Raw genomic sequence first — 25,720 nt, forward strand, 5'->3', positions numbered from 1 at the left:
TTTTTCAGCTTAAACCTTAAGGAAACTGAGGTAGGATAAGTGTGGATTCTCTCGGTGCAACAACTTAATGGCTTCTTTTTTTGTAGATCTCTTTTTAAATTTCCATCTTTATTTCCATGGAGTCTCTGGAGACTTAAGACTTTGGTTTCTTTCTACCTTTAAGGTTCCTTACGCTCCCTCTAGGATTTTACCTCCTTTTTCCTTAGTTTTCTAACTCATGACTTTGGGAAAAAGGGTCCCAGGTGACAAAATCAGTCGCTGAACGTCTACGTTATGCTCTGCTGCAAACTAATGTCAGGAATCCATTAAATAAGGCTCTGTCCGTGGGCATCTCCCGTACGGACGTTTGTTTCCCCTGGCCAATCTCAGCGGGCTCCTTTCGGCATGTGGTTTCGGCCTATTCGCTCCATGGATTGGGGATATCTACAGAGTTTTTCAGCTTAAACCTTCAGGAAACTGAGGTAGGATAAGTGTGGGTTCTCTCTGTGCAACAACTTAATGGCTTCTTTTTTTGTAGATCTCTTTTTAAAATTCCATCTTTATTTCCATGGAGACTCTGGAGACTCTGGAGACTTAAGACTTTGGATTCCTTTTTCCTGAGTTTTCTTTGGTGCACAAAGAAAACAATTGCCTCCCCGTCGGGGAATCGAACCCCGGTCTCCCGCGTGACAGGCGGGGATACTCACCACTATACTAACGAGGAATGGGTATGGTGCTTGCCATCACGGTAACCTGCTTAAATGAAGACAGCAGCAATTTCCACCCACCAGATCTAGGCAGTAGGGAGAAAAAGGAGTTTGAGACTGGTACGGTCAAAAAAGAGGAGACGGACTGGCCCGTACGGGGATCGAACCCGCAACCTTGGCGTTATTAGCACCACGCTCTAACCAGCTGAGCTAACCGGCCATGTTGCGCATGTCGGCTGCCCCGGCCGACACCAGTGGGGATCTCACATGTGTCCCAGTCCTTAGAATAGGTACTGATAGCAGTGTGGAGAAAGGGAAGGGTGTCTCTTTCTCTGTCCTTGTCAGAGGCGACATCACGAGTGCTAGGGCTGACTGTGAACTGGGAACTGTATTCGAAACTTTATTCCACAAGAGAAGGAATCAGAAAGTATAGGAAATAACACGGCACCTGGAAGAGTTTGCAATCTAAAAGCCATAGGCCTTAGGCATGGGCTACACGGGGCCTTGTTGTAGCGCCAGTGATTGAGGGAAAGCTGCAGTCCGCATTTCAGCTGCAACTAACTCATGACTTTGGGCAAACGGGTCCCAGGTGACGAAATCAGTCGCTGACCGTCTACTTTACAAGTTATTGACTCTGGTATATGCTGTGCTGTAAACTAATGTCAGGAATCCATTGGATAAGGCTCTGGCCGTGGGCATCTCCCGTACGGACGTTTGTTTCCCCTGGCCAATCTCAGCGGGCTCCTTTCGGCATGTGGTTTCGGCCTATTCGCTCCATGGATTGGGGATATCTACAGAGTTTTTCAGCTTAAACCTTAAGGAAACTGAGGTAGGATAAGTGTGGGTTCTCTCGGTGCAACAACTTAATGGCTTCTTTTTTTGTAGATCTCTTTTTAAATTTCCATCTTTATTTCCATGGAGTCTCTGGAGACTTAAGACTTTGGTTTCTTTCTACCTTTAAGGTTCCTTACGCTCCCTCTAGGATTTTACCTCCTTTTTCCTTAGTTTTCTAACTCATGACTTTGGGAAAAAGGGTCCCAGGTGACAAAATCAGTCGCTGAACGTCTACGTTATGCTCTGCTGCAAACTAATGTCAGGAATCCATTAAATAAGGCTCTGTCCGTGGGCATCTCCCGTACGGACGTTTGTTTCCCCTGGCCAATCTCAGCGGGCTCCTTTCGGCATGTGGTTTCGGCCTATTCGCTCCATGGATTGGGGATATCTACAGAGTTTTTCAGCTTAAACCTTCAGGAAACTGAGGTAGGATAAGTGTGGGTTCTCTCTGTGCAACGACTTAATGGCTTCTTTTTTTGTAGATCTCTTTTTAAAATTCCATCTTTATTTCCATGGAGACTCTGGAGACTCTGGAGACTTAAGACTTTGGATTCCTTTTTCCTGAGTTTTCTTTGGTGCACAAAGAAAACAATTGCCTCCCCGTCGGGGAATCGAACCCCGGTCTCCCGCGTGACAGGCGGGGATACTCACCACTATACTAACGAGGAATGGGTATGGTGCTTGCCATCACGGTAACCTGCTTAAATGAAGACAGCAGCAATTTCCACCCACCAGATCTAGGCAGTAGGGAGAAAAAGGAGTTTGAGACTGGTACGGTCAAAAAAGAGGAGACGGACTGGCCCGTACGGGGATCGAACCCGCAACCTTGGCGTTATTAGCACCACGCTCTAACCAGCTGAGCTAACCGGCCATGTTGCGCATGTCGGCTGCCCCGGCCGACACCAGTGGGGATCTCACATGTGTCCCAGTCCTTAGAATAGGTACTGATAGCAGTGTGGAGAAAGGGAAGGGTGTCTCTTTCTCTGTCCTTGTCAGAGGCGACATCACGAGTGCTAGGGCTGACTGTGAACTGGGAACTGTATTCGAAACTTTATTCCACAAGAGAAGGAATCAGAAAGTATAGGAAATAACACGGCACCTGGAAGAGTTTGCAATCTAAAAGCCATAGGCCTTAGGCATGGGCTACACGGGGCCTTGTTGTAGCGCCAGTGATTGAGGGAAAGCTGCAGTCCGCATTTCAGCTGCAACTAACTCATGACTTTGGGCAAACGGGTCCCAGGTGACGAAATCAGTCGCTGACCGTCTACTTTACAAGTTATTGACTCTGGTATATGCTGTGCTGTAAACTAATGTCAGGAATCCATTGGATAAGGCTCTGGCCGTGGGCATCTCCCGTACGGACGTTTGTTTCCCCTGGCCAATCTCAGCGGGCTCCTTTCGGCATGTGGTTTCGGCCTATTCGCTCCATGGATTGGGGATATCTACAGAGTTTTTCAGCTTAAACCTTAAGGAAACTGAGGTAGGATAAGTGTGGGTTCTCTCGGTGCAACAACTTAATGGCTTCTTTTTTTGTAGATCTCTTTTTAAATTTCCATCTTTATTTCCATGGAGTCTCTGGAGACTTAAGACTTTGGTTTCTTTCTACCTTTAAGGTTCCTTACGCTCCCTCTAGGATTTTACCTCCTTTTTCCTTAGTTTTCTAACTCATGACTTTGGGAAAAAGGGTCCCAGGTGACAAAATCAGTCGCTGAACGTCTACGTTATGCTCTGCTGCAAACTAATGTCAGGAATCCATTAAATAAGGCTCTGTCCGTGGGCATCTCCCGTACGGACGTTTGTTTCCCCTGGCCAATCTCAGCGGGCTCCTTTCGGCATGTGGTTTCGGCCTATTCGCTCCATGGATTGGGGATATCTACAGAGTTTTTCAGCTTAAACCTTCAGGAAACTGAGGTAGGATAAGTGTGGGTTCTCTCTGTGCAACGACTTAATGGCTTCTTTTTTTGTAGATCTCTTTTTAAAATTCCATCTTTATTTCCATGGAGACTCTGGAGACTCTGGAGACTTAAGACTTTGGATTCCTTTTTCCTGAGTTTTCTTTGGTGCACAAAGAAAACAATTGCCTCCCCGTCGGGGAATCGAACCCCGGTCTCCCGCGTGACAGGCGGGGATACTCACCACTATACTAACGAGGAATGGGTATGGTGCTTGCCATCACGGTAACCTGCTTAAATGAAGACAGCAGCAATATCCACCCACCAGATCTAGGCAGTAGGGAGAAAAAGGAGTTTGAGACTGGTACGGTCAAAAAAGAGGAGACGGACTGGCCCGTACGGGGATCGAACCCGCGACCTTGGCGTTATTAGCACCACGCTCTAACCAGCTGAGCTAACCGGCCATGTTGCGCATGTCGGCTGCCCCGGCCGACACCAGTGGGGATCTCACATGTGTCCCAGTCCTTAGAATAGGTACTGATAGCAGTGTGGAGAAAGGGAAGGGTGTCTCTTTCTCTGTCCTTGTCAGAGGCGACATCACGAGTGCTAGGGCTGACTGTGAACTGTATTCGAAACTTTATTCCACAAGAGAAGGAATCAGAAAGTATAGGAAATAACACGGCACCTGGAAGAGTTTGCAATCTAAAAGCCATAGGCCTTAGGCATGGGCTACACGGGGCCTTGTTGTAGCGCCAGTGATTGAGGGAAAGCTGCAGTCCGCATTTCAGCTGCAACTAACTCATGACTTTGGGCAAACGGGTCCCAGGTGACGAAATCAGTCGCTGACCGTCTACTTTACAAGTTATTGACTCTGGTATATGCTGTGCTGCAAACTAATGTCAGGAATCCATTGGATAAGGCTCTGGCCGTGGGCATCTCCCGTACGGACGTTTGTTTCCCCTGGCCAATCTCAGTGGGCTCCTTTCGGCATGTGGTTTCGGCCTATTCGCTCCATGGATTGGGGATATCTACAGAGTTTTTCAGCTTAAACCTTAAGGAAACTGAGGTAGGATAAGTGTGGGTTCTCTCGGTGCAACAACTTAATGGCTTCTTTTTTTGTAGATCTCTTTTTAAATTTCCATCTTTATTTCCATGGAGTCTCTGGAGACTTAAGACTTTGGTTTCTTTCTACCTTTAAGGTTCCTTACGCTCCCTCTAGGATTTTACCTCCTTTTTCCTTAGTTTTCTAACTCATGACTTTGGGAAAAAGGGTCCCAGCTGACAAAATCAGTCGCTGAACGTCTACGTTATGCTCTGCTGCAAACTAATGTCAGGAATCCATTAAATAAGGCTCTGTCCGTGGGCATCTCCCGTACGGACGTTTGTTTCCCCTGGCCAATCTCAGCGGGCTCCTTTCGGCATGTGGTTTCGGCCTATTCGCTCCATGGATTGGGGATATCTACAGAGTTTTTCAGCTTAAACCTTCAGGAAACTGAGGTAGGATAAGTGTGGGTTCTCTCTGTGCAACAACTTAATGGCTTCTTTTTTTGTAGATCTCTTTTTAAAATTCCATCTTTATTTCCATGGAGACTCTGGAGACTCTGGAGACTTAAGACTTTGGATTCCTTTTTCCTGAGTTTTCTTTGGTGCACAAAGAAAACAATTGCCTCCCCGTCGGGGAATCAAACCCCGGTCTCCCGCGTGACAGGCGGGGATACTCACCACTATACTAACGAGGAATGGGTATGGTGCTTGTCATCACGGTAACCTGCTTAAATGAAGACAGCAGCAATTTCCACCCACCAGATCTAGGCAGTAGGGAGAAAAAGGAGTTTGAGACTGGTACGGTCAAAAAAGAGGAGACGGACTGGCCCGTACGGGGATCGAACCCGCGACCTTGGCGTTATTAGCACCACGCTCTAACCAGCTGAGCTAACCGGCCATGTTGCGCATGTTGGCTGCCCCGGCCGACACCAGTGGGGATCTCACATGTGTCCCAGTCCTTAGAATAGGTACTGATAGCAGTGTGGAGAAAGGGAAGGGTGTCTCTTTCTCTGTCCTTGTCAGAGGCGACATCACGAGTGCTAGGGCTGACTGTGAACTGGGAACTGTATTCGAAACTTTATTCCACAAGAGAAGGAATCAGAAAGTATAGGAAATAACACGGCACCTGGAAGAGTTTGCAATCTAAAAGCCATAGGCCTTAGGCATGGGCTACACGGGGCCTTGTTGTAGCGCCAGTGATTGAGGGAAAGCTGCAGTCCGCATTTCAGCTGCAACTAACTCATGACTTTGGGCAAACGGGTCCCAGGTGACGAAATCAGTCGCTGACCGTCTACTTTACAAGTTATTGACTCTGGTATATGCTGTGCTGCAAACTAATGTCAGGAATCCATTGGATAAGGCTCTGGCCGTGGGCATCTCCCGTACGGACGTTTGTTTCCCCTGGCCAATCTCAGTGGGCTCCTTTCGGCATGTGGTTTCGGCCTATTCGCTCCATGGATTGGGGATATCTACAGAGTTTTTCAGCTTAAACCTTAAGGAAACTGAGGTAGGATAAGTGTGGGTTCTCTCGGTGCAACAACTTAATGGCTTCTTTTTTTGTAGTTCTCTTTTTAAATTTCCATCTTTATTTCCATGGAGTCTCTGGAGACTTAAGACTTTGGTTTCTTTCTACCTTTAAGGTTCCTTACGCTCCCTCTAGGATTTTACCTCCTTTTTCCTTAGTTTTCTAACTCATGACTTTGGGAAAAAGGGTCCCAGGTGACAAAATCAGTCGCTGAACGTCTACGTTATGCTCTGCTGCAAACTAATGTCAGGAATCCATTAAATAAGGCTCTGTCCGTGGGCATCTCCCGTACGGACGTTTGTTTCCCCTGGCCAATCTCAGCGGGCTCCTTTCGGCATGTGGTTTCGGCCTATTCGCTCCATGGATTGGGGATATCTACAGAGTTTTTCAGCTTAAACCTTCAGGAAACTGAGGTAGGATAAGTGTGGGTTCTCTCTGTGCAACAACTTAATGGCTTCTTTTTTTGTAGATCTCTTTTTAAAATTCCATCTTTATTTCCATGGAGACTCTGGAGACTCTGGAGACTTAAGACTTTGGATTCCTTTTTCCTGAGTTTTCTTTGGTGCACAAAGAAAACAATTGCCTCCCCGTCGGGGAATCGAACCCCGGTCTCCCGCGTGACAGGCGGGGATACTCACCACTATACTAACGAGGAATGGGTATGGTGCTTGTCATCACGGTAACCTGCTTAAATGAAGACAGCAGCAATTTCCACCCACCAGATCTAGGCAGTAGGGAGAAAAAGGAGTTTGAGACTGGTACGGTCAAAAAAGAGGAGACGGACTGGCCCGTACGGGGATCGAACCCGCGACCTTGGCGTTATTAGCACCACGCTCTAACCAGCTGAGCTAACCGGCCATGTTGCGCATGTTGGCTGCCCCGGCCGACACCAGTGGGGATCTCACATGTGTCCCAGTCCTTAGAATAGGTACTGATAGCAGTGTGGAGAAAGGGAAGGGTGTCTCTTTCTCTGTCCTTGTCAGAGGCGACATCACGAGTGCTAGGGCTGACTGTGAACTGGGAACTGTATTCGAAACTTTATTCCACAAGAGAAGGAATCAGAAAGTATAGGAAATAACACGGCACCTGGAAGAGTTTGCAATCTAAAAGCCATAGGCCTTAGGCATGGGCTACACGGGGCCTTGTTGTAGCGCCAGTGATTGAGGGAAAGCTGCAGTCCGCATTTCAGCTGCAACTAACTCATGACTTTGGGCACACAGGTCCCAGGTGACGAAATCAGTCGCTGACCGTCTACTTTACAAGTTATTGACTCTGGTATATGCTGTGCTGCAAACTAATGTCAGGAATCCATTGGATAAGGCTCTGGCCGTGGGCATCTCCCGTACGGACGTTTGTTTCCCCTGGCCAATCTCAGCGGGCTCCTTTCGGCATGTGGTTTCGGCCTATTCGCTCCATGGATTGGGGATATCTACAGAGTTTTTCAGCTTAAACCTTAAGGAAACTGAGGTAGGATAAGTGTGGGTTCTCTCGGTGCAACAACCTAATGGCTTCTTTTTTTGTAGATCTCTTTTTAAATTTCCATCTTTATTTCCATGGAGTCTCTGGAGACTTAAGACTTTGGTTTCTTTCTACCTTTAAGGTTCCTTACGCTCCCTCTAGGATTTTACCTCCTTTTTCCTTAGTTTTCTAACTCATGACTTTGGGAAAAAGGGTCCCAGGTGACAAAATCAGTCGCTGAACGTCTACGTTATGCTATGCTGCAAACTAATGTCAGGAATCCATTAAATAAGGCTCTGTCCGTGGGCATCTCCCGTACGGACGTTTGTTTCCCCTGGCCAATCTACAGAGTTTTTCAGCTTAAACCTTCAGGAAACTGAGGTAGGATAAGTGTGGGTTCTCTCTGTGCAACGACTTAATGGCTTCTTTTTTTGTAGATCTCTTTTTAAAATTCCATCTTTATTTCCATGGAGACTCTGGAGACTCTGGAGACTTAAGACTTTGGATTCCTTTTTCCTGAGTTTTCTTTGGTGCACAAAGAAAACAATTGCCTCCCCGTCGGGGAATCGAACCCCGGTCTCCCGCGTGACAGGCGGGGATACTCACCACTATACTAACGAGGAATGGGTATGGTGCTTGCCATCACGGTAACCTGCTTAAATGAAGACAGCAGCAATTTCCACCCACCAGATCTAGGCAGTAGGGAGAAAAAGGAGTTTGAGACTGGTACGGTCAAAAAAGAGGAGACGGACTGACCCGTACGGGGATCGAACCCGCGACCTTGGCGTTATTAGCACCACACTCTAACCAGCTGAGCTAACCGGCCATGTTGCGCATGTCGGCTGCCCCGGCCGACACCAGTGGGGATCTCACATGTGTCCCAGTCCTTAGAATAGGTACTGATAGCAGTGTGGAGAAAGGGAAGGGTGTCTCTTTCTCTGTCCTTGTCAGAGGCGACATCACGAGTGCTAGGGCTGACTGTGAACTGGGAACTGTATTCGAAACTTTATTCCACAAGAGAAGGAATCAGAAAGTATAGGAAATAACACGGCACCTGGAAGAGTTTGCAATCTAAAAGCCATAGGCCTTAGGCATGGGCTACACGGGGCCTTGTTGTAGCGCCAGTGATTGAGGGAAAGCTGCAGTCCGCATTTCAGCTGCAACTAACTCATGACTTTGGGCAAACGGGTCCCAGGTGACGAAATCAGTCGCTGACCGTCTACTTTACAAGTTATTGACTCTGGTATATGCTGTGCTGCAAACTAATGTCAGGAATCCATTGGATAAGGCTCTGGCCGTGGGCATCTCCCATACGGACGTTTGTTTCCCCTGGCCAATCTCAGCGGGCTCCATTCGGCATGTGGTTTCGGCCTATTCGCTCCATGGATTGGGGATATCTACAGAGTTTTTCAGCTTAAACCTTAAGGAAACTGAGGTAGGATAAGTGTGGGTTCTCTCGGTGCAACAACTTAATGGCTTCTTTTTTTGTAGATCTCTTTTTAAATTTCCATCTTTATTTCCATGGAGTCTCTGGAGACTTAAGACTTTGGTTTCTTTCTACCTTTAAGGTTCCTTACGCTCCCTCTAGGATTTTACCTCCTTTTTCCTTAGTTTTCTAACTCATGACTTTGGGAAAAAGGGTCCCAGGTGACAAAATCAGTCGCTGAACGTCTACGTTATGCTCTGCTGCAAACTAATGTCAGGAATCCATTAGATAAGGCTCTGTCCGTGGGCATCTCCCGTACGGACGTTTGTTTCCCCTGGCCAATCTCAGCGGGCTCCTTTCGGCATGTGGTTTCGGCCTATTCGCTCCATGGATTGGGGATATCTACAGAGTTTTTCAGCTTAAACCTTCAGGAAACTGAGGTAGGATAAGTGTGGGTTCTCTCTGTGCAACGACTTAATGGCTTCTTTTTTTGTAGATCTCTTTTTAAAATTCCATCTTTATTTCCATGGAGACTCTGGAGACTCTGGAGACTTAAGACTTTGGATTCCTTTTTCCTGAGTTTTCTTTGGTGCACAAAGAAAACAATTGCCTCCCCGTCAGGGAATCGAACCCCGGTCTCCCGCGTGACAGGCGGGGATACTCACCACTATACTAACGAGGAATGGGTATGGTGCTTGCCATCACGGTAACCTGCTTAAATGAAGACAGCAGCAATTTCCACCCACCAGATCTAGGCAGTAGGGAGAAAAAGGAGTTTGAGATTGGTACGGTCAAAAAAGAGGAGACGGACTGGCCCGTACGGGGATCGAACCCGCGACCTTGGCGTTATTAGCACCACGCTCTAACCAGCTGAGCTAACCGGCCATGTTGCGCATGTCGGCTGCCCCGGCCGACATCAGTGGGGATCTCACATGTGTCCCAGTCCTTAGAATAGGTACTGATAGCAGTGTGGAGAAAGGGAAGGGTGTCTCTTTCTCTGTCCTTGTCAGAGGCGACATCACGAGTGCTAGGGCTGACTGTGAACTGGGAACTGTATTCGAAACTTTATTCCACAAGAGAAGGAATCAGAAAGTATAGGAAATAACACGGCACCTGGAAGAGTTTGCAATCTAAAAGCCATAGGCCTTAGGCATGGGCTACACGGGGCCTTGTTGTAGCGCCAGTGATTGAGGGAAAGCTGCAGTCCGCATTTCAGCTGCAACTAACTCATGACTTTGGGCAAACGGGTCCCAGGTGACGAAATCAGTCGCTGACCATCTACTTTACAAGTTATTGACTCTGGTATATGCTGTGCTGCAAACTAATGTCAGGAATCCATTGGATAAGGCTCTGGCCGTGGGCATTTCCCGTACGGACGTTTGTTTCCCCTGGCCAATCTCAGTGGGCTCCTTTCGGCATGTGGTTTCGGCCTATTCGCTCCATGGATTGGGGATATCTACAGAGTTTTTCAGCTTAAACCTTAAGGAAACTGAGGTAGGATAAGTGTGGGTTCTCTCGGTGCAACAACTTAATGGCTTCTTTTTTTGTAGATCTCTTTTTAAATTTCCATCTTTATTTCCATGGAGTCTCTGGAGACTTAAGACTTTGGTTTCTTTCTACCTTTAAGGTTCCTTACGCTCCCTCTAGGATTTTACCTCCTTTTTCCTTAGTTTTCTAACTCATGACTTTGGGAAAAAGGGTCCCAGGTGACAAAATCAGTCGCTGAACGTCTACGTTATGCTCTGCTGCAAACTAATGTCAGGAATCCATTGGATAAGGCTCTGGCCATGGGCATCTCCCGTACGGACGTTTGTTTCCCCTGGCCAATCTCAGTGGGCTCCTTTCGGCATGTGGTTTCGGCCTATTCGCTCCATGGATTGGGGATATCTACAGAGTTTTTCAGCTTAAACCTTCAGGAAACTGAGGTAGGATAAGTGTGGGTTCTCTCTGTGCAACGACTTAATGGCTTCTTTTTTTGTAGATCTCTTTTTAAAATTCCATCTTTATTTCCATGGAGACTCTGGAGACTCTGGAGACTTAAGACTTTGGATTCCTTTTTCCTGAGTTTTCTTTGGTGCACAAAGAAAACAATTGCCTCCCCGTCGGGGAATCGAACCCCGGTCTCCCGCGTGACAGGCGGGGATACTCACCACTATACTAACGAGGAATGGGTATGGTGCTTGCCATCACGGTAACCTGCTTAAATGAAGACAGCAGCAATATCCACCCACCAGATCTAGGCAGTAGGGAGAAAAAGGAGTTTGAGACTGGTACGGTCAAAAAAGAGGAGAAAGGGAAGGGTGTCTCTTTCTCTGTCCTTGTCAGAGGCGACATCACGAGTGCTAGGGCTGACTGTGAACTGGGAACTGTATTCGAAACTTTATTCCACAAGAGAAGGAATCAGAAAGTATAGGAAATAACACGGCACCTGGAAGAGTTTGCAATCTAAAAGCCATAGGCCTTAGGCATGGGCTACACGGGGCCTTGTTGTAGCGCCAGTGATTGAGGGAAAGCTGCAGTCCGCATTTCAGCTGCAACTAACTCATGACTTTGGGCACACAGGTCCCAGGTGACGAAATCAGTCGCTGACCGTCTACTTTACAAGTTATTGACTCTGGTATATGCTGTGCTGCAAACTAATGTCAGGAATCCATTGGATAAGGCTCTGGCCGTGGGCATCTCCCGTACGGACGTTTGTTTCCCCTGGCCAATCTCAGCGGGCTCCTTTCGGCATGTGGTTTCGGCCTATTCGCTCCATGGATTGGGGATATCTACAGAGTTTTTCAGCTTAAACCTTAAGGAAACTGAGGTAGGATAAGTGTGGGTTCTCTCGGTGCAACAACCTAATGGCTTCTTTTTTTGTAGATCTCTTTTTAAATTTCCATCTTTATTTCCATGGAGTCTCTGGAGACTTAAGACTTTGGTTTCTTTCTACCTTTAAGGTTCCTTACGCTCCCTCTAGGATTTTACCTCCTTTTTCCTTAGTTTTCTAACTCATGACTTTGGGAAAAAGGGTCCCAGGTGACAAAATCAGTCGCTGAACGTCTACGTTATGCTATGCTGCAAACTAATGTCAGGAATCCATTAAATAAGGCTCTGTCCGTGGGCATCTCCCGTACGGACGTTTGTTTCCCCTGGCCAATCTACAGAGTTTTTCAGCTTAAACCTTCAGGAAACTGAGGTAGGATAAGTGTGGGTTCTCTCTGTGCAACGACTTAATGGCTTCTTTTTTTGTAGATCTCTTTTTAAAATTCCATCTTTATTTCCATGGAGACTCTGGAGACTCTGGAGACTTAAGACTTTGGATTCCTTTTTCCTGAGTTTTCTTTGGTGCACAAAGAAAACAATTGCCTCCCCGTCGGGGAATCGAACCCCGGTCTCCCGCGTGACAGGCGGGGATACTCACCACTATACTAACGAGGAATGGGTATGGTGCTTGCCATCACGGTAACCTGCTTAAATGAAGACAGCAGCAATTTCCACCCACCAGATCTAGGCAGTAGGGAGAAAAAGGAGTTTGAGATTGGTACGGTCAAAAAAGAGGAGACGGACTGGCCCGTACGGGGATCGAACCCGCGACCTTGGCGTTATTAGCATTACGCTCTAACCAGCTGAGCTAACCGGCCATGTTGCGCATGTCGGCTGCCCCGGCCGACATCAGTGGGGATCTCACATGTGTCCCAGTCCTTAGAATAGGTACTGATAGCAGTGTGGAGAAAGGGAAGGGTGTCTCTTTCTCTGTCCTTGTCAGAGGCGACATCACGAGTGCTAGGGCTGACTGTGAACTGGGAACTGTATTCGAAACTTTATTCCACAAGAGAAGGAATCAGAAAGTATAGGAAATAACACGGCACCTGGAAGAGTTTGCAATCTAAAAGCCATAGGCCTTAGGCATGGGCTACACGGGGCCTTGTTGTAGCGCCAGTGATTGAGGGAAAGCTGCAGTCCGCATTTCAGCTGCAACTAACTCATGACTTTGGGCAAACGGGTCCCAGGTGACGAAATCAGTCGCTGACCGTCTACTTTACAAGTTATTGACTCTGGTATATGCTGTGCTGCAAACTAATGTCAGGAATCCATTGGATAAGGCTCTGGCCGTGGGCATTTCCCGTACGGACGTTTGTTTCCCCTGGCCAATCTCAGTGGGCTCCTTTCGGCATGTGGTTTCGGCCTATTCGCTCCATGGATTGGGGATATCTACAGAGTTTTTCAGCTTAAACCTTAAGGAAACTGAGGTAGGATAAGTGTGGGTTCTCTCGGTGCAACAACTTAATGGCTTCTTTTTTTGTAGATCTCTTTTTAAATTTCCATCTTTATTTCCATGGAGTCTCTGGAGACTTAAGACTTTGGTTTCTTTCTACCTTTAAGGTTCCTTACGCTCCCTCTAGGATTTTACCTCCTTTTTCCTTAGTTTTCTAACTCATGACTTTGGGAAAAAGGGTCCCAGGTGACAAAATCAGTCGCTGAACGTCTACGTTATGCTCTGCTGCAAACTAATGTCAGGAATCCATTGGATAAGGCTCTGGCCATGGGCATCTCCCGTACGGACGTTTGTTTCCCCTGGCCAATCTCAGTGGGCTCCTTTCGGCATGTGGTTTCGGCCTATTCGCTCCATGGATTGGGGATATCTACAGAGTTTTTCAGCTTAAACCTTAAGGAAACTGAGGTAGGATAAGTGTGGGTTCTCTCGGTGCAACAACTTAATGGCTTCTTTTTTTGTAGATCTCTTTTTAAATGTCCATCTTTATTTCCATGGAGTCTCTGGAGACTTAAGACTTTGGTTTCTTTCTACCTTTAAGGTTCCTTACGCTCCCTCTAGGATTTTACCTCCTTTTTCCTTAGTTTTCTAACTCATGACTTTGGGAAAAAGGGTCCCAGGTGACAAAATCAGTCGCTGAACGTCTACGTTATGCTCTGCTGCAAACTAATGTCAGGAATCCATTAAATAAGGCTCTGTCCGTGGGCATCTCCCGTACGGACGTTTGTTTCCCCTGGCCAATCTCAGCGGGCTCCTTTTGGCATGTGGTTTCGGCCTATTCGCTCCATGGATTGGGGATATCTACAGAGTTTTTCAGCTTAAACCTTCAGGAAACTGAGGTAGGATAAGTGTGGGTTCTCTCTGTGCAACAACTTAATGGCTTCTTTTTTTGTAGATCTCTTTTTAAAATTCCATCTTTATTTCCATGGAGACTCTGGAGACTTAAGACTTTGGTTTCTTTCTACCTTTAAGGTTCCTTACGCTCCCTCTAGGATTTTACCTCCTTTTTCCTTAGTTTTCTAACTCATGACTTTGGGAAAAAGGGTCCCAGGTGACAAAATCAGTCGCTGAACGTCTACGTTATGCTCTGCTGCAAACTAATGTCAGGAATCCATTAAATAAGGCTCTGTCCGTGGGCATCTCCCGTACGGACGTTTGTTTCCCCTGGCCAATCTCAGCGGGCTCCTTTCGGCATGTGGTTTCGGCCTATTCGCTCCATGGATTGGGGATATCTACAGAGTTTTTCAGCTTAAACCTTCAGGAAACTGAGGTAGGATAAGTGTGGGTTCTCTCTGTGCAACAACTTAATGGCTTCTTTTTTTGTAAATCTCTTTTTAAAATTCCAACTTTATTTCCATGGAGACTCTGGAGACTTAAGACTTTGGTTTCTTTCTACCTTTAAGGTTCCTTACGCTCCCTCTAGGATTTTACCTCCTTTTTCCTTAGTTTTCTAACTCATGACTTTGGGAAAAAGGGTCCCAGGTGACAAAATCAGTCGCTGAACGTCTACGTTATGCTCTGCTGCAAACTAATGTCAGGAATCCATTAAATAAGGCTCTGTCCGTGGGCATCTCCCGTACGGACGTTTGTTTCCCCTGGCCAATCTCAGCGGGCTCCTTTCGGCATGTGGTTTCGGCCTATTCGCTCCATGGATTGGGGATATCTACAGAGTTTTTCAGCTTAAACCTTCAGGAAACTGAGGTAGGATAAGTGTGGGTTCTCTCTGTGCAACGACTTAATGGCTTCTTTTTTTGTAGATCTCTTTTTAAAATTCCATCTTTATTTCCATGGAGACTCTGGAGACTCTGGAGACTCTGGAGACTCTGGAGACTTAAGACTTTGGATTCCTTTTTCCTGAGTTTTCTTTGGTGCACAAAGAAAACAATTGCCTCCCCGTCGGGGAATCGAACCCCGGTCTCCCGCGTGACAGGCGGGGATACTCACCATTATACTAACGAGGAATGGGTATGGTGCTTGCCATCACGGTAACCTGCTTAAATGAAGACAGCAGCAATTTCCACCCACCAGATCTAGGCAGTAGGGAGAAAAAGGAGTTTGAGACTGGTACGGTCAAAAAAGAGGAGACGGACTGGCCCGTACGGGGATCGAACCCGCGACCTTGGCGTTATTAGCACCACGCTCTAACCAGTTGAGCTAACCGGCCATGTTGCGCATGTCGGCTGCCCCGGCCGACACCAGTGGGGATCTCACATGTGTCCCAGTCCTTAGAATAGGTACTGATAGCAGTACCTATAGGTACTTAAACCTTAAGGAAACTGAGGTAGGATAAGTGTGGGTTCTCTCGGTGCAACGACTTAATGGCTTCTTTTTTTGTAGATCTCTTTTTAAATTTCCATCTTTATTTCCATGGAGTCTCTGGAGACTTAAGACTTTGGTTTCTTTCTACCTTTAAGGTTCCTGACGCTCTCTCTAGGATTTTACCTCCTTTTTCCTTAGTTTTCTAACTCATGACTTTGGGAAAACGGGTCCCAGGTGACAAAATCAGTCGCTGAACGTCTACGTTATGCTCTGCTGCAAACTAATGTCAGGAATCCATTAAATAAGGCTCTGTCCGTGGGCATCTCCCGTACGGACGTTTGTTTCCCCTGGCCAATCTCAGCGGGCTCCTTTCGGCATGTGGTTTCGGCCTATTCGCTCCATGGATTGGGGATATCTACAGAGTTTTTCAGCTTAAACCTTCAGGAAACTGAGGTAGGATAAGTGTGGGTTCTCTCTGTGCAACGACTTAATGGCTTCTTTTTTTGTAGATCTCTTTTTAAAATTCCATCTTTATTTCCATGGAGACTCTGGAGACTCTGGAGACTTAAGACTTTGGATTCCTTTTTCCTGAGTTTTCTTTGGTGCACAAAGAAAACAATTGCCTCCCCGTCGGGGAATCGAACCCCGTTCTCCCGCGTGACAGGCGGGGATACTCACCACTATACTAACGAGGAATGGGTATGGTGCTTGCCATCACGGTAACCTGCTTAAATGAAGACAGCAGCAATTTCCACCCACCAGATCTAGGCAGTAGGGAGAAAAAGGAGTTTGAGACTGGTACGGTCAAAAAAGAGGAGACGGACTGGCCCGTACGGGGATCGAACCCGCGACCTTGGCGTTATTAGCACCACGCTCTAACCAGCTGAGCTAACCGGCCATGTTGCGCATGTCGGCTGCCCCGGCCGACACCAGTGGGGATCTCACATGTGTCCCAGTCCTTAGAATAGGTACTGATAGCAGTGTGGAGAAAGGGAAGGGTGTCTCTTTCTCTGTCCTTGTCAGAGGCGACATCACGAGTGCTAGGGCTGACTGTGAACTGGGAACTGTATTCGAAACTTTATTCCACAAGAGAAGGAATCAGAAAGTATAGGAAATAACACGGCACCTGGAAGAGTTTGCAATCTAAAAGCCATAGGCCTTAGGCATGGGCTACACGGGGCCTTGTTGTAGCGCCAGTGATTGAGGGAAAGCTGCAGTCCGCATTTCAGCTGCAACTAACTCATGACTTTGGGCAAACGGGTCCCAGGTGACGAAATCAGTCGCTGACCGTCTACTTTACAAGTTATTGACTCTGGTATATGCTGTGCTGCAAACTAATGTCAGGAATCCATTGGATAAGGCTCTGGCCGTGGGCATCTCCCGTACGGACGTTTGTTTCCCCTGGCCAATCTCAGCGGGCTCCTTTCGGCATGTGGTTTCGGCCTATTCGCTCCATGGATTGGGGATATCTACAGAGTTTTTCAGCTTAAACCTTAAGGAAACTGAGGTAGGATAAGTGTGGGTTCTCTCGGTGCAACGACTTAATGGCTTCTTTTTTTGTAGATCTCTTTTTAAATTTCCATCTTTATTTCCATGGAGTCTCTGGAGACTTAAGACTTTGGTTTCTTTCTACCTTTAAGGTTCCTGACGCTCTCTCTAGGATTTTACCTCCTTTTTCCTTAGTTTTCTAACTCATGACTTTGGGAAAACGGGTCCCAGGTGACAAAATCAGTCGCTGAACGTCTACGTTATGCTCTGCTGCAAACTAATGTCAGGAATCCATTAAATAAGGCTCTGTCCGTGGGCATCTCCCGTACGGACGTTTGTTTCCCCTGGCCAATCTCAGCGGGCTCCTTTCGGCATGTGGTTTCGGCCTATTCGCTCCATGGATTGGGGATATCTACAGAGTTTTTCAGCTTAAACCTTCAGGAAACTGAGGTAGGATAAGTGTGGGTTCTCTCTGTGCAACGACTTAATGGCTTCTTTTTTTGTAGATCTCTTTTTAAAATTCCATCTTTATTTCCATGGAGACTCTGGAGACTCTGGAGACTCTGGAGACTTAAGACTTTGGATTCCTTTTTCCTGAGTTTTCTTTGGTGCACAAAGAAAACAATTGCCTCCCCGTCGGGGAATCGAACCCCGGTCTCCCGCGTGACAGGCGGGGATACTCACCACTATACTAACGAGGAATGGGTATGGTGCTTGCCATCACGGTAACCTGCTTAAATGAAGACAGCAGCAATTTCCACCCACCAGATCTAGGCAGTAGGGAGAAAAAGGAGTTTGAGACTGGTACGGTCAAAAAAGAGGAGACGGACTGGCCCGTACGGGGATCGAACCCGCGACCTTGGCGTTATTAGCACCACGCTCTAACCAGCTGAGCTAACCGGCCATGTTTTGCATGTCAGCTGCCCCGGCCGACACCAGTGGGGATCTCACATGTGTCCCAGTCCTTAGAATAGGTACTGATAGCAGTGTGGAGAAAGGGAAGGGTGTCTCTTTCTCTGTCCTTGTCAGAGGCGACATCACGAGTGCTAGGGCTGACTGTGAACTGGGAACTGTATTCGAAACTTTATTCCACAAGAGAAGGAATCAGAAAGTGTAGGAAATAACACGGCACCTGGAAGAGTTTGCAATCTAAAAGCCATAGGCCTTAGGCATGGGCTACACGGGGCCTTGTTGTAGCGCCAGTGATTGAGGGAAAGCTGCAGTCCGCATTTCAGCTGCAACTAACTCATGACTTTGGGCAAACGGGTCCCAGGTGACGAAATCAGTCGCTGACCGTCTACTTTACAAGTTATTGACTCTGGTATATGCTGTGCTGCAAACTAATGTCAGGAATCCATTGGATAAGGCTCTGGCCGTGGGCATCTCCCATACGGACGTTTGTTTCCCCTGGCCAATCTCAGCGGGCTCCATTCGGCATGTGGTTTCGGCCTATTCGCTCCATGGATTGGGGATATCTACAGAGTTTTTCAGCTTAAACCTTAAGGAAACTGAGGTAGGATAAGTGTGGGTTCTCTCGGTGCAACAACTTAATGGCTTCTTTTTTTGTAGATCTCTTTTTAAATTTCCATCTTTATTTCCATGGAGTCTCTGGAGACTTAAGACTTTGGTTTCTTTCTACCTTTAAGGTTCCTTACGCTCCCTCTAGGATTTTACCTCCTTTTTCTTTAGTTTTCTAACTCATGACTTTGGGAAAAAGGGTCCCAGGTGACAAAATCAGTCGCTGAACGTCTACGTTATGCTATGCTGCAAACTAATGTCAGGAATCCATTAAAAAAGGCTCTGTCCGTGGGCATCTCCCGTACGGACGTTTGTTTCCCCTGGCCAATCTACAGAGTTTTTCAGCTTAAACCTTCAGGAAACTGAGGTAGGATAAGTGTGGGTTCTCTCTGTGCAACGACTTAATGGCTTCTTTTTTTGTAGATCTCTTTTTAAAATTCCATCTTTATTTCCATGGAGACTCTGGAGACTCTGGAGACTTAAGACTTTGGATTCCTTTTTCCTGAGTTTTCTTTGGTGCACAAAGAAAACAATTGCCTCCCCGTCGGGGAATCGAACCCGGGTCTCCCGCGTGACAGGCGGGGATACTCACCACTATACTAACGAGGAATGGGTATGGTGCTTGCCATCACGGTAACCTGCTTAAATGAAGACAGCAGCAATTTCCACCCACCAGATCTAGGCAGTAGGGAGAAAAAGGAGTTTGAGACTGGTACGGTCAAAAAAGAGGAGACGGACTGGCCCGTACGGGGATCGAACCCGCGACCTTGGCGTTATTAGCACCACGCTCTAACCAGCTGAGCTAACCGGCCATGTTGCGCATGTCGGCTGCCCCGGCCGACACCAGTGGGGATCTCACATGTGTCCCAGTCCTTAGAATAGGTACTGATAGCAGTGTGGAGAAAGGGAAGGGTGTCTCTTTCTCTGTCCTTGTCAGAGGCGACATCACGAGTGCTAGGGCTGACTGTGAACTGGGAACTGTATTCGAAACTTTATTCCACAAGAGAAGGAATCAGAAAGTATAGGAAATAACACGGCACCTGGAAGAGTTTGCAATCTAAAAGCCATAGGCCTTAGGCATGGGCTACACGGGGCCTTGTTGTAGCGCCAGTGATTGAGGGAAAGCTGCAGTCCGCATTTCAGCTGCAACTAACTCATGACTTTGGGCAAACGGGTCCCAGGTGACGAAATCAGTCGCTGACCGTTTACTTTACAAGTTATTGACTCTGGTATATGCTGTGCTGCAAACTAATGTCAGGAATCCATTGGATAAGGCTCTGGCCGTGGGCATCTCCCGTACGGACGTTTGTTTCCCCTGGCCAATCTCAGCGGGCTCCTTTCGGCATGTGGTTTCGGCCTATTCGCTCCATGGATTGGGGATATCTACAGAGTTTTTCAGCTTAAACCTTAAGGAAACTGAGGTAGGATAAGTGTGGGTTCTCTCGGTGCAACGACTTAATGGCTTCTTTTTTTGTAGATCTCTTTTTAAATTTCCATCTTTATTTCCATGGAGTCTCTGGAGACTTAAGACTTTGGTTTCTTTCTACCTTTAAGGTTCCTGACGCTCTCTCTAGGATTTTACCTCCTTTTTCCTTAGTTTTCTAACTCATGACTTTGGGAAAACGGGTCCCAGGTGACAAAATCAGTCGCTGAACGTCTACGTTATGCTCTGCTGCAAACTAATGTCAGGAATCCATTAAATAAGGCTCTGTCCGTGGGCATCTCCCGTACGGACGTTTGTTTCCCCTGGCCAATCTCAGCGGGCTCCTTTCGGCATGTGGTTTCGGCCTATTCGCTCCATGGATTGGGGATATCTACAGAGTTTTTCAGCTTAAACCTTCAGGAAACTGAGGTAGGATAAGTGTGGGTTCTCTCTGTGCAACAACTTAATGGCTTCTTTTTTTGTAGATCTCTTTTTAAAATTCCATCTTTATTTCCATGGAGACTCTGGAGACTCTGGAGACTTAAGACTTTGGATTCCTTTTTCCTGAGTTTTCTTTGGTGCACAAAGAAAACAATTGCCTCCCCGTCGGGGAATCGAACCCCGGTCTCCCGCGTGACAGGCGGGGATACTCACCACTATACTAACGAGGAATGGGTATGGTGCTTGTCATCACGGTAACCTGCTTAAATGAAGACAGCAGCAATTTCCACCCACCAGATCTAGGCAGTAGGGAGAAAAAGGAGTTTGAGACTGGTACGGTCAAAAAAGAGGAGACGGACTGGCCCGTACGGGGATCGAACCCGCGACCTTGGCGTTATTAGCACCACGCTCTAACCAGCTGAGCTAACCGGCCATGTTGCGCATGTTGGCTGCCCCGGCCGACACCAGTGGGGATCTCACATGTGTCCCAGTCCTTAGAATAGGTACTGATAGCAGTGTGGAGAAAGGGAAGGGTGTCTCTTTCTCTGTCCTTGTCAGAGGCGACATCACGAGTGCTAGGGCTGACTGTGAACTGGGAACTGTATTCGAAACTTTATTCCACAAGAGAAGGAATCAGAAAGTATAGGAAATAACACGGCACCTGGAAGAGTTTGCAATCTAAAAGCCATAGGCCTTAGGCATGGGCTACACGGGGCCTTGTTGTAGCGCCAGTGATTGAGGGAAAGCTGCAGTCCGCATTTCAGCTGCAACTAACTCATGACTTTGGGCAAACGGGTCCCAGGTGACGAAATCAGTCGCTGACCGTTTACTTTACAAGTTATTGACTCTGGTATATGCTGTGCTGCAAACTAATGTCAGGAATCCATTGGATAAGGCTCTGGCCGTGGGCATCTCCCGTACGGACGTTTGTTTCCCCTGGCCAATCTCAGCGGGCTCCTTTCGGCATGTGGTTTCGGCCTATTCGCTCCATGGATTGGGGATATCTACAGAGTTTTTCAGCTTAAACCTTAAGGAAACTGAGGTAGGATAAGTGTGGGTTCTCTCGGTGCAACGACTTAATGGCTTCTTTTTTTGTAGATCTCTTTTTAAATTTCCATCTTTATTTCCATGGAGTCTCTGGAGACTTAAGACTTTGGTTTCTTTCTACCTTTAAGGTTCCTGACGCTCTCTCTAGGATTTTACCTCCTTTTTCCTTAGTTTTCTAACTCATGACTTTGGGAAAACGGGTCCCAGGTGACAAAATCAGTCGCTGAACGTCTACGTTATGCTCTGCTGCAAACTAATGTCAGGAATCCATTAAATAAGGCTCTGTCCGTGGGCATCTCCCGTACGGACGTTTGTTTCCCCTGGCCAATCTCAGCGGGCTCCTTTCGGCATGTGGTTTCGGCCTATTCGCTCCATGGATTGGGGATATCTACAGAGTTTTTCAGCTTAAACCTTCAGGAAACTGAGGTAGGATAAGTGTGGGTTCTCTCTGTGCAACAACTTAATGGCTTCTTTTTTTGTAGATCTCTTTTTAAAATTCCATCTTTATTTCCATGGAGACTCTGGAGACTCTGGAGACTTAAGACTTTGGATTCCTTTTTCCTGAGTTTTCTTTGGTGCACAAAGAAAACAATTGCCTCCCCGTCGGGGAATCGAACCCCGGTCTCCCGCGTGACAGGCGGGGATACTCACCACTATACTAACGAGGAATGGGTATGGTGCTTGTCATCACGGTAACCTGCTTAAATGAAGACAGCAGCAATTTCCACCCACCAGATCTAGGCAGTAGGGAGAAAAAGGAGTTTGAGACTGGTACGGTCAAAAAAGAGGAGACGGACTGGCCCGTACGGGGATCGAACCCGCGACCTTGGCGTTATTAGCACCACGCTCTAACCAGCTGAGCTAACCGGCCATGTTGCGCATGTTGGCTGCCCCGGCCGACACCAGTGGGGATCTCACATGTGTCCCAGTCCTTAGAATAGGTACTGATAGCAGTGTGGAGAAAGGGAAGGGTGTCTCTTTCTCTGTCCTTGTCAGAGGCGACATCACGAGTGCTAGGGCTGACTGTGAACTGGGAACTGTATTCGAAACTTTATTCCACAAGAGAAGGAATCAGAAAGTATAGGAAATAACACGGCACCTGGAAGAGTTTGCAATCTAAAAGCCATAGGCCTTAGGCATGGGCTACACGGGGCCTTGTTGTAGCGCCAGTGATTGAGGGAAAGCTGCAGTCCGCATTTCAGCTGCAACTAACTCATGACTTTGGGCACACAGGTCCCAGGTGACGAAATCAGTCGCTGACCGTCTACTTTACAAGTTATTGACTCTGGTATATGCTGTGCTGCAAACTAATGTCAGGAATCCATTGGATAAGGCTCTGGCCGTGGGCATCTCCCGTACGGACGTTTGTTTCCCCTGGCCAATCTCAGCGGGCTCCTTTCGGCATGTGGTTTCGGCCTATTCGCTCCATGGATTGGGGATATCTACAGAGTTTTTCAGCTTAAACCTTAAGGAAACTGAGGTAGGATAAGTGTGGGTTCTCTCGGTGCAACAACCTAATGGCTTCTTTTTTTGTAGATCTCTTTTTAAATTTCCATCTTTATTTCCATGGAGTCTCTGGAGACTTAAGACTTTGGTTTCTTTCTACCTTTAAGGTTCCTTACGCTCCCTCTAGGATTTTACCTCCTTTTTCCTTAGTTTTCTAACTCATGACTTTGGGAAAAAGGGTCCCAGGTGACAAAATCAGTCGCTGAACGTCTACGTTATGCTATGCTGCAAACTAATGTCAGGAATCCATTAAATAAGGCTCTGTCCGTGGGCATCTCCCGTACGGACGTTTGTTTCCCCTGGCCAATCTACAGAGTTTTTCAGCTTAAACCTTCAGGAAACTGAGGTAGGATAAGTGTGGGTTCTCTCTGTGCAACGACTTAATGGCTTCTTTTTTTGTAGATCTCTTTTTAAAATTCCATCTTTATTTCCATGGAGACTCTGGAGACTCTGGAGACTTAAGACTTTGGATTCCTTTTTCCTGAGTTTTCTTTGGTGCACAAAGAAAACAATTGCCTCCCCGTCGGGGAATCGAACCCCGGTCTCCCGCGTGACAGGCGGGGATACTCACCACTATACTAACGAGGAATGGGTATGGTGCTTGCCATCACGGTAACCTGCTTAAATGAAGACAGCAGCAATTTCCACCCACCAGATCTAGGCAGTAGGGAGAAAAAGGAGTTTGAGACTGGTACGGTCAAAAAAGAGGAGACGGACTGGCCCGTACGGGGATCGAACCCGCGACCTTGGCGTTATTAGCACCACACTCTAACCAGCTGAGCTAACCGGCCATGTTGCGCATGTCGGCTGCCCCGGCCGACACCAGTGGGGATCTCACATGTGTCCCAGTCCTTAGAATAGGTACTGATAGCAGTGTGGAGAAAGGGAAGGGTGTCTCTTTCTCTGTCCTTGTCAGAGGCGACATCACGAGTGCTAGGGCTGACTGTGAACTGGGAACTGTATTCGAAACTTTATTCCACAAGAGAAGGAATCAGAAAGTATAGGAAATAACACGGCACCTGGAAGAGTTTGCAATCTAAAAGCCATAGGCCTTAGGCATGGGCTACACGGGGCCTTGTTGTAGCGCCAGTGATTGAGGGAAAGCTGCAGTCCGCATTTCAGCTGCAACTAACTCATGACTTTGGGCAAACGGGTCCCAGGTGACGAAATCAGTCGCTGACCGTCTACTTTACAAGTTATTGACTCTGGTATATGCTGTGCTGCAAACTAATGTCAGGAATCCATTGGATAAGGCTCTGGCCGTGGGCATCTCCCATACGGACGTTTGTTTCCCCTGGCCAATCTCAGCGGGCTCCATTCGGCATGTGGTTTCGGCCTATTCGCTCCATGGATTGGGGATATCTACAGAGTTTTTCAGCTTAAACCTTAAGGAAACTGAGGTAGGATAAGTGTGGGTTCTCTCGGTGCAACAACTTAATGGCTTCTTTTTTTGTAGATCTCTTTTTAAATTTCCATCTTTATTTCCATGGAGTCTCTGGAGACTTAAGACTTTGGTTTCTTTCTACCTTTAAGGTTCCTTACGCTCCCTCTAGGATTTTACCTCCTTTTTCCTTAGTTTTCTAACTCATGACTTTGGGAAAAAGGGTCCCAGGTGACAAAATCAGTCGCTGAACGTCTACGTTATGCTCTGCTGCAAACTAATGTCAGGAATCCATTAGATAAGGCTCTGTCCGTGGGCATCTCCCGTACGGACGTTTGTTTCCCCTGGCCAATCTCAGCGGGCTCCTTTCGGCATGTGGTTTCGGCCTATTCGCTCCATGGATTGGGGATATCTACAGAGTTTTTCAGCTTAAACCTTCAGGAAACTGAGGTAGGATAAGTGTGGGTTCTCTCTGTGCAACGACTTAATGGCTTCTTTTTTTGTAGATCTCTTTTTAAAATTCCATCTTTATTTCCATGGAGACTCTGGAGACTCTGGAGACTTAAGACTTTGGATTCCTTTTTCCTGAGTTTTCTTTGGTGCACAAAGAAAACAATTGCCTCCCCGTCAGGGAATCGAACCCCGGTCTCCCGCAAGACAGGCGGGGATACTCACCACTATACTAACGAGGAATGGGTATGGTGCTTGCCATCACGGTAACCTGCTTAAATGAAGACAGCAGCAATTTCCACCCACCAGATCTAGGCAGTAGGGAGAAAAAGGAGTTTGAGATTGGTACGGTCAAAAAAGAGGAGACGGACTGGCCCGTACGGGGATCGAACCCGCGACCTTGGCGTTATTAGCACCACGCTCTAACCAGCTGAGCTAACCGGCCATGTTGCGCATGTCGGCTGCCCCGGCCGACATCAGTGGGGATCTCACATGTGTCCCAGTCCTTAGAATAGGTACTGATAGCAGTGTGGAGAAAGGGAAGGGTGTCTCTTTCTCTGTCCTTGTCAGAGGCGACATCACGAGTGCTAGGGCTGACTGTGAACTGGGAACTGTATTCGAAACTTTATTCCACAAGAGAAGGAATCAGAAAGTATAGGAAATAACACGGCACCTGGAAGAGTTTGCAATCTAAAAGCCATAGGCCTTAGGCATGGGCTACACGGGGCCTTGTTGTAGCGCCAGTGATTGAGGGAAAGCTGCAGTCCGCATTTCAGCTGCAACTAACTCATGACTTTGGGCAAACGGGTCCCAGGTGACGAAATCAGTCGCTGACCATCTACTTTACAAGTTATTGACTCTGGTATATGCTGTGCTGCAAACTAATGTCAGGAATCCATTGGATAAGGCTCTGGCCGTGGGCATTTCCCGTACGGACGTTTGTTTCCCCTGGCCAATCTCAGTGGGCTCCTTTCGGCATGTGGTTTCGGCCTATTCGCTCCATGGATTGGGGATATCTACAGAGTTTTTCAGCTTAAACCTTAAGGAAACTGAGGTAGGATAAGTGTGGGTTCTCTCGGTGCAA

At 47.3% G+C, this 25,720-nt stretch overlaps 26 non-coding genes across 26 annotated transcripts; all 26 read right to left on the reverse strand.

Moving 5' to 3' along the window:
* Positions 1 to 631: 631 nt before the first annotated feature.
* On the reverse strand, positions 632 to 703 carry TRNAD-GUC (transfer RNA aspartic acid (anticodon GUC)). The gene has a single exon. It is a non-coding gene; the product is annotated as a tRNA-Asp (tRNA).
* A 129-nt stretch (positions 704 to 832) lies between these two features.
* TRNAI-AAU (transfer RNA isoleucine (anticodon AAU)) lies at positions 833 to 906 on the reverse strand. Its single transcript has one exon. It is a non-coding gene; the product is annotated as a tRNA-Ile (tRNA).
* Positions 907 to 2,116: 1,210 nt separating this feature from the next.
* TRNAD-GUC (transfer RNA aspartic acid (anticodon GUC)) lies at positions 2,117 to 2,188 on the reverse strand. The gene has a single exon. It is a non-coding gene; the product is annotated as a tRNA-Asp (tRNA).
* Positions 2,189 to 2,317: 129 nt separating this feature from the next.
* Positions 2,318 to 2,391, reverse strand: TRNAI-AAU (transfer RNA isoleucine (anticodon AAU)). The gene has a single exon. It is a non-coding gene; the product is annotated as a tRNA-Ile (tRNA).
* Positions 2,392 to 3,601: 1,210 nt separating this feature from the next.
* On the reverse strand, positions 3,602 to 3,673 carry TRNAD-GUC (transfer RNA aspartic acid (anticodon GUC)). The gene has a single exon. It is a non-coding gene; the product is annotated as a tRNA-Asp (tRNA).
* A 129-nt stretch (positions 3,674 to 3,802) lies between these two features.
* On the reverse strand, positions 3,803 to 3,876 carry TRNAI-AAU (transfer RNA isoleucine (anticodon AAU)). Its single transcript has one exon. It is a non-coding gene; the product is annotated as a tRNA-Ile (tRNA).
* Positions 3,877 to 5,280: 1,404 nt separating this feature from the next.
* On the reverse strand, positions 5,281 to 5,354 carry TRNAI-AAU (transfer RNA isoleucine (anticodon AAU)). Its single transcript has one exon. It is a non-coding gene; the product is annotated as a tRNA-Ile (tRNA).
* Positions 5,355 to 6,564: 1,210 nt separating this feature from the next.
* On the reverse strand, positions 6,565 to 6,636 carry TRNAD-GUC (transfer RNA aspartic acid (anticodon GUC)). Its single transcript has one exon. It is a non-coding gene; the product is annotated as a tRNA-Asp (tRNA).
* Positions 6,637 to 6,765: 129 nt separating this feature from the next.
* On the reverse strand, positions 6,766 to 6,839 carry TRNAI-AAU (transfer RNA isoleucine (anticodon AAU)). Its single transcript has one exon. It is a non-coding gene; the product is annotated as a tRNA-Ile (tRNA).
* Positions 6,840 to 7,990: 1,151 nt separating this feature from the next.
* On the reverse strand, positions 7,991 to 8,062 carry TRNAD-GUC (transfer RNA aspartic acid (anticodon GUC)). The gene has a single exon. It is a non-coding gene; the product is annotated as a tRNA-Asp (tRNA).
* A 1,413-nt stretch (positions 8,063 to 9,475) lies between these two features.
* TRNAD-GUC (transfer RNA aspartic acid (anticodon GUC)) lies at positions 9,476 to 9,547 on the reverse strand. The gene has a single exon. It is a non-coding gene; the product is annotated as a tRNA-Asp (tRNA).
* A 129-nt stretch (positions 9,548 to 9,676) lies between these two features.
* Positions 9,677 to 9,750, reverse strand: TRNAI-AAU (transfer RNA isoleucine (anticodon AAU)). Its single transcript has one exon. It is a non-coding gene; the product is annotated as a tRNA-Ile (tRNA).
* A 1,210-nt stretch (positions 9,751 to 10,960) lies between these two features.
* TRNAD-GUC (transfer RNA aspartic acid (anticodon GUC)) lies at positions 10,961 to 11,032 on the reverse strand. The gene has a single exon. It is a non-coding gene; the product is annotated as a tRNA-Asp (tRNA).
* A 1,184-nt stretch (positions 11,033 to 12,216) lies between these two features.
* On the reverse strand, positions 12,217 to 12,288 carry TRNAD-GUC (transfer RNA aspartic acid (anticodon GUC)). The gene has a single exon. It is a non-coding gene; the product is annotated as a tRNA-Asp (tRNA).
* A 2,724-nt stretch (positions 12,289 to 15,012) lies between these two features.
* Positions 15,013 to 15,084, reverse strand: TRNAD-GUC (transfer RNA aspartic acid (anticodon GUC)). The gene has a single exon. It is a non-coding gene; the product is annotated as a tRNA-Asp (tRNA).
* Positions 15,085 to 15,213: 129 nt separating this feature from the next.
* On the reverse strand, positions 15,214 to 15,287 carry TRNAI-AAU (transfer RNA isoleucine (anticodon AAU)). The gene has a single exon. It is a non-coding gene; the product is annotated as a tRNA-Ile (tRNA).
* Positions 15,288 to 16,206: 919 nt separating this feature from the next.
* TRNAI-AAU (transfer RNA isoleucine (anticodon AAU)) lies at positions 16,207 to 16,280 on the reverse strand. Its single transcript has one exon. It is a non-coding gene; the product is annotated as a tRNA-Ile (tRNA).
* A 1,219-nt stretch (positions 16,281 to 17,499) lies between these two features.
* Positions 17,500 to 17,571, reverse strand: TRNAD-GUC (transfer RNA aspartic acid (anticodon GUC)). Its single transcript has one exon. It is a non-coding gene; the product is annotated as a tRNA-Asp (tRNA).
* A 129-nt stretch (positions 17,572 to 17,700) lies between these two features.
* TRNAI-AAU (transfer RNA isoleucine (anticodon AAU)) lies at positions 17,701 to 17,774 on the reverse strand. Its single transcript has one exon. It is a non-coding gene; the product is annotated as a tRNA-Ile (tRNA).
* Positions 17,775 to 19,126: 1,352 nt separating this feature from the next.
* Positions 19,127 to 19,200, reverse strand: TRNAI-AAU (transfer RNA isoleucine (anticodon AAU)). Its single transcript has one exon. It is a non-coding gene; the product is annotated as a tRNA-Ile (tRNA).
* Positions 19,201 to 20,410: 1,210 nt separating this feature from the next.
* On the reverse strand, positions 20,411 to 20,482 carry TRNAD-GUC (transfer RNA aspartic acid (anticodon GUC)). Its single transcript has one exon. It is a non-coding gene; the product is annotated as a tRNA-Asp (tRNA).
* A 129-nt stretch (positions 20,483 to 20,611) lies between these two features.
* TRNAI-AAU (transfer RNA isoleucine (anticodon AAU)) lies at positions 20,612 to 20,685 on the reverse strand. The gene has a single exon. It is a non-coding gene; the product is annotated as a tRNA-Ile (tRNA).
* Positions 20,686 to 21,895: 1,210 nt separating this feature from the next.
* On the reverse strand, positions 21,896 to 21,967 carry TRNAD-GUC (transfer RNA aspartic acid (anticodon GUC)). Its single transcript has one exon. It is a non-coding gene; the product is annotated as a tRNA-Asp (tRNA).
* Positions 21,968 to 22,096: 129 nt separating this feature from the next.
* Positions 22,097 to 22,170, reverse strand: TRNAI-AAU (transfer RNA isoleucine (anticodon AAU)). Its single transcript has one exon. It is a non-coding gene; the product is annotated as a tRNA-Ile (tRNA).
* Positions 22,171 to 23,321: 1,151 nt separating this feature from the next.
* TRNAD-GUC (transfer RNA aspartic acid (anticodon GUC)) lies at positions 23,322 to 23,393 on the reverse strand. The gene has a single exon. It is a non-coding gene; the product is annotated as a tRNA-Asp (tRNA).
* A 1,614-nt stretch (positions 23,394 to 25,007) lies between these two features.
* Positions 25,008 to 25,081, reverse strand: TRNAI-AAU (transfer RNA isoleucine (anticodon AAU)). Its single transcript has one exon. It is a non-coding gene; the product is annotated as a tRNA-Ile (tRNA).
* Positions 25,082 to 25,720: the final 639 nt, after the last annotated feature.

The sequence above is a fragment of the Hyla sarda genome, unplaced genomic scaffold (genome assembly GCF_029499605.1).
Source record: "Hyla sarda isolate aHylSar1 unplaced genomic scaffold, aHylSar1.hap1 scaffold_884, whole genome shotgun sequence".
Lineage (NCBI taxonomy): Eukaryota > Metazoa > Chordata > Amphibia > Anura > Hylidae > Hyla > Hyla sarda.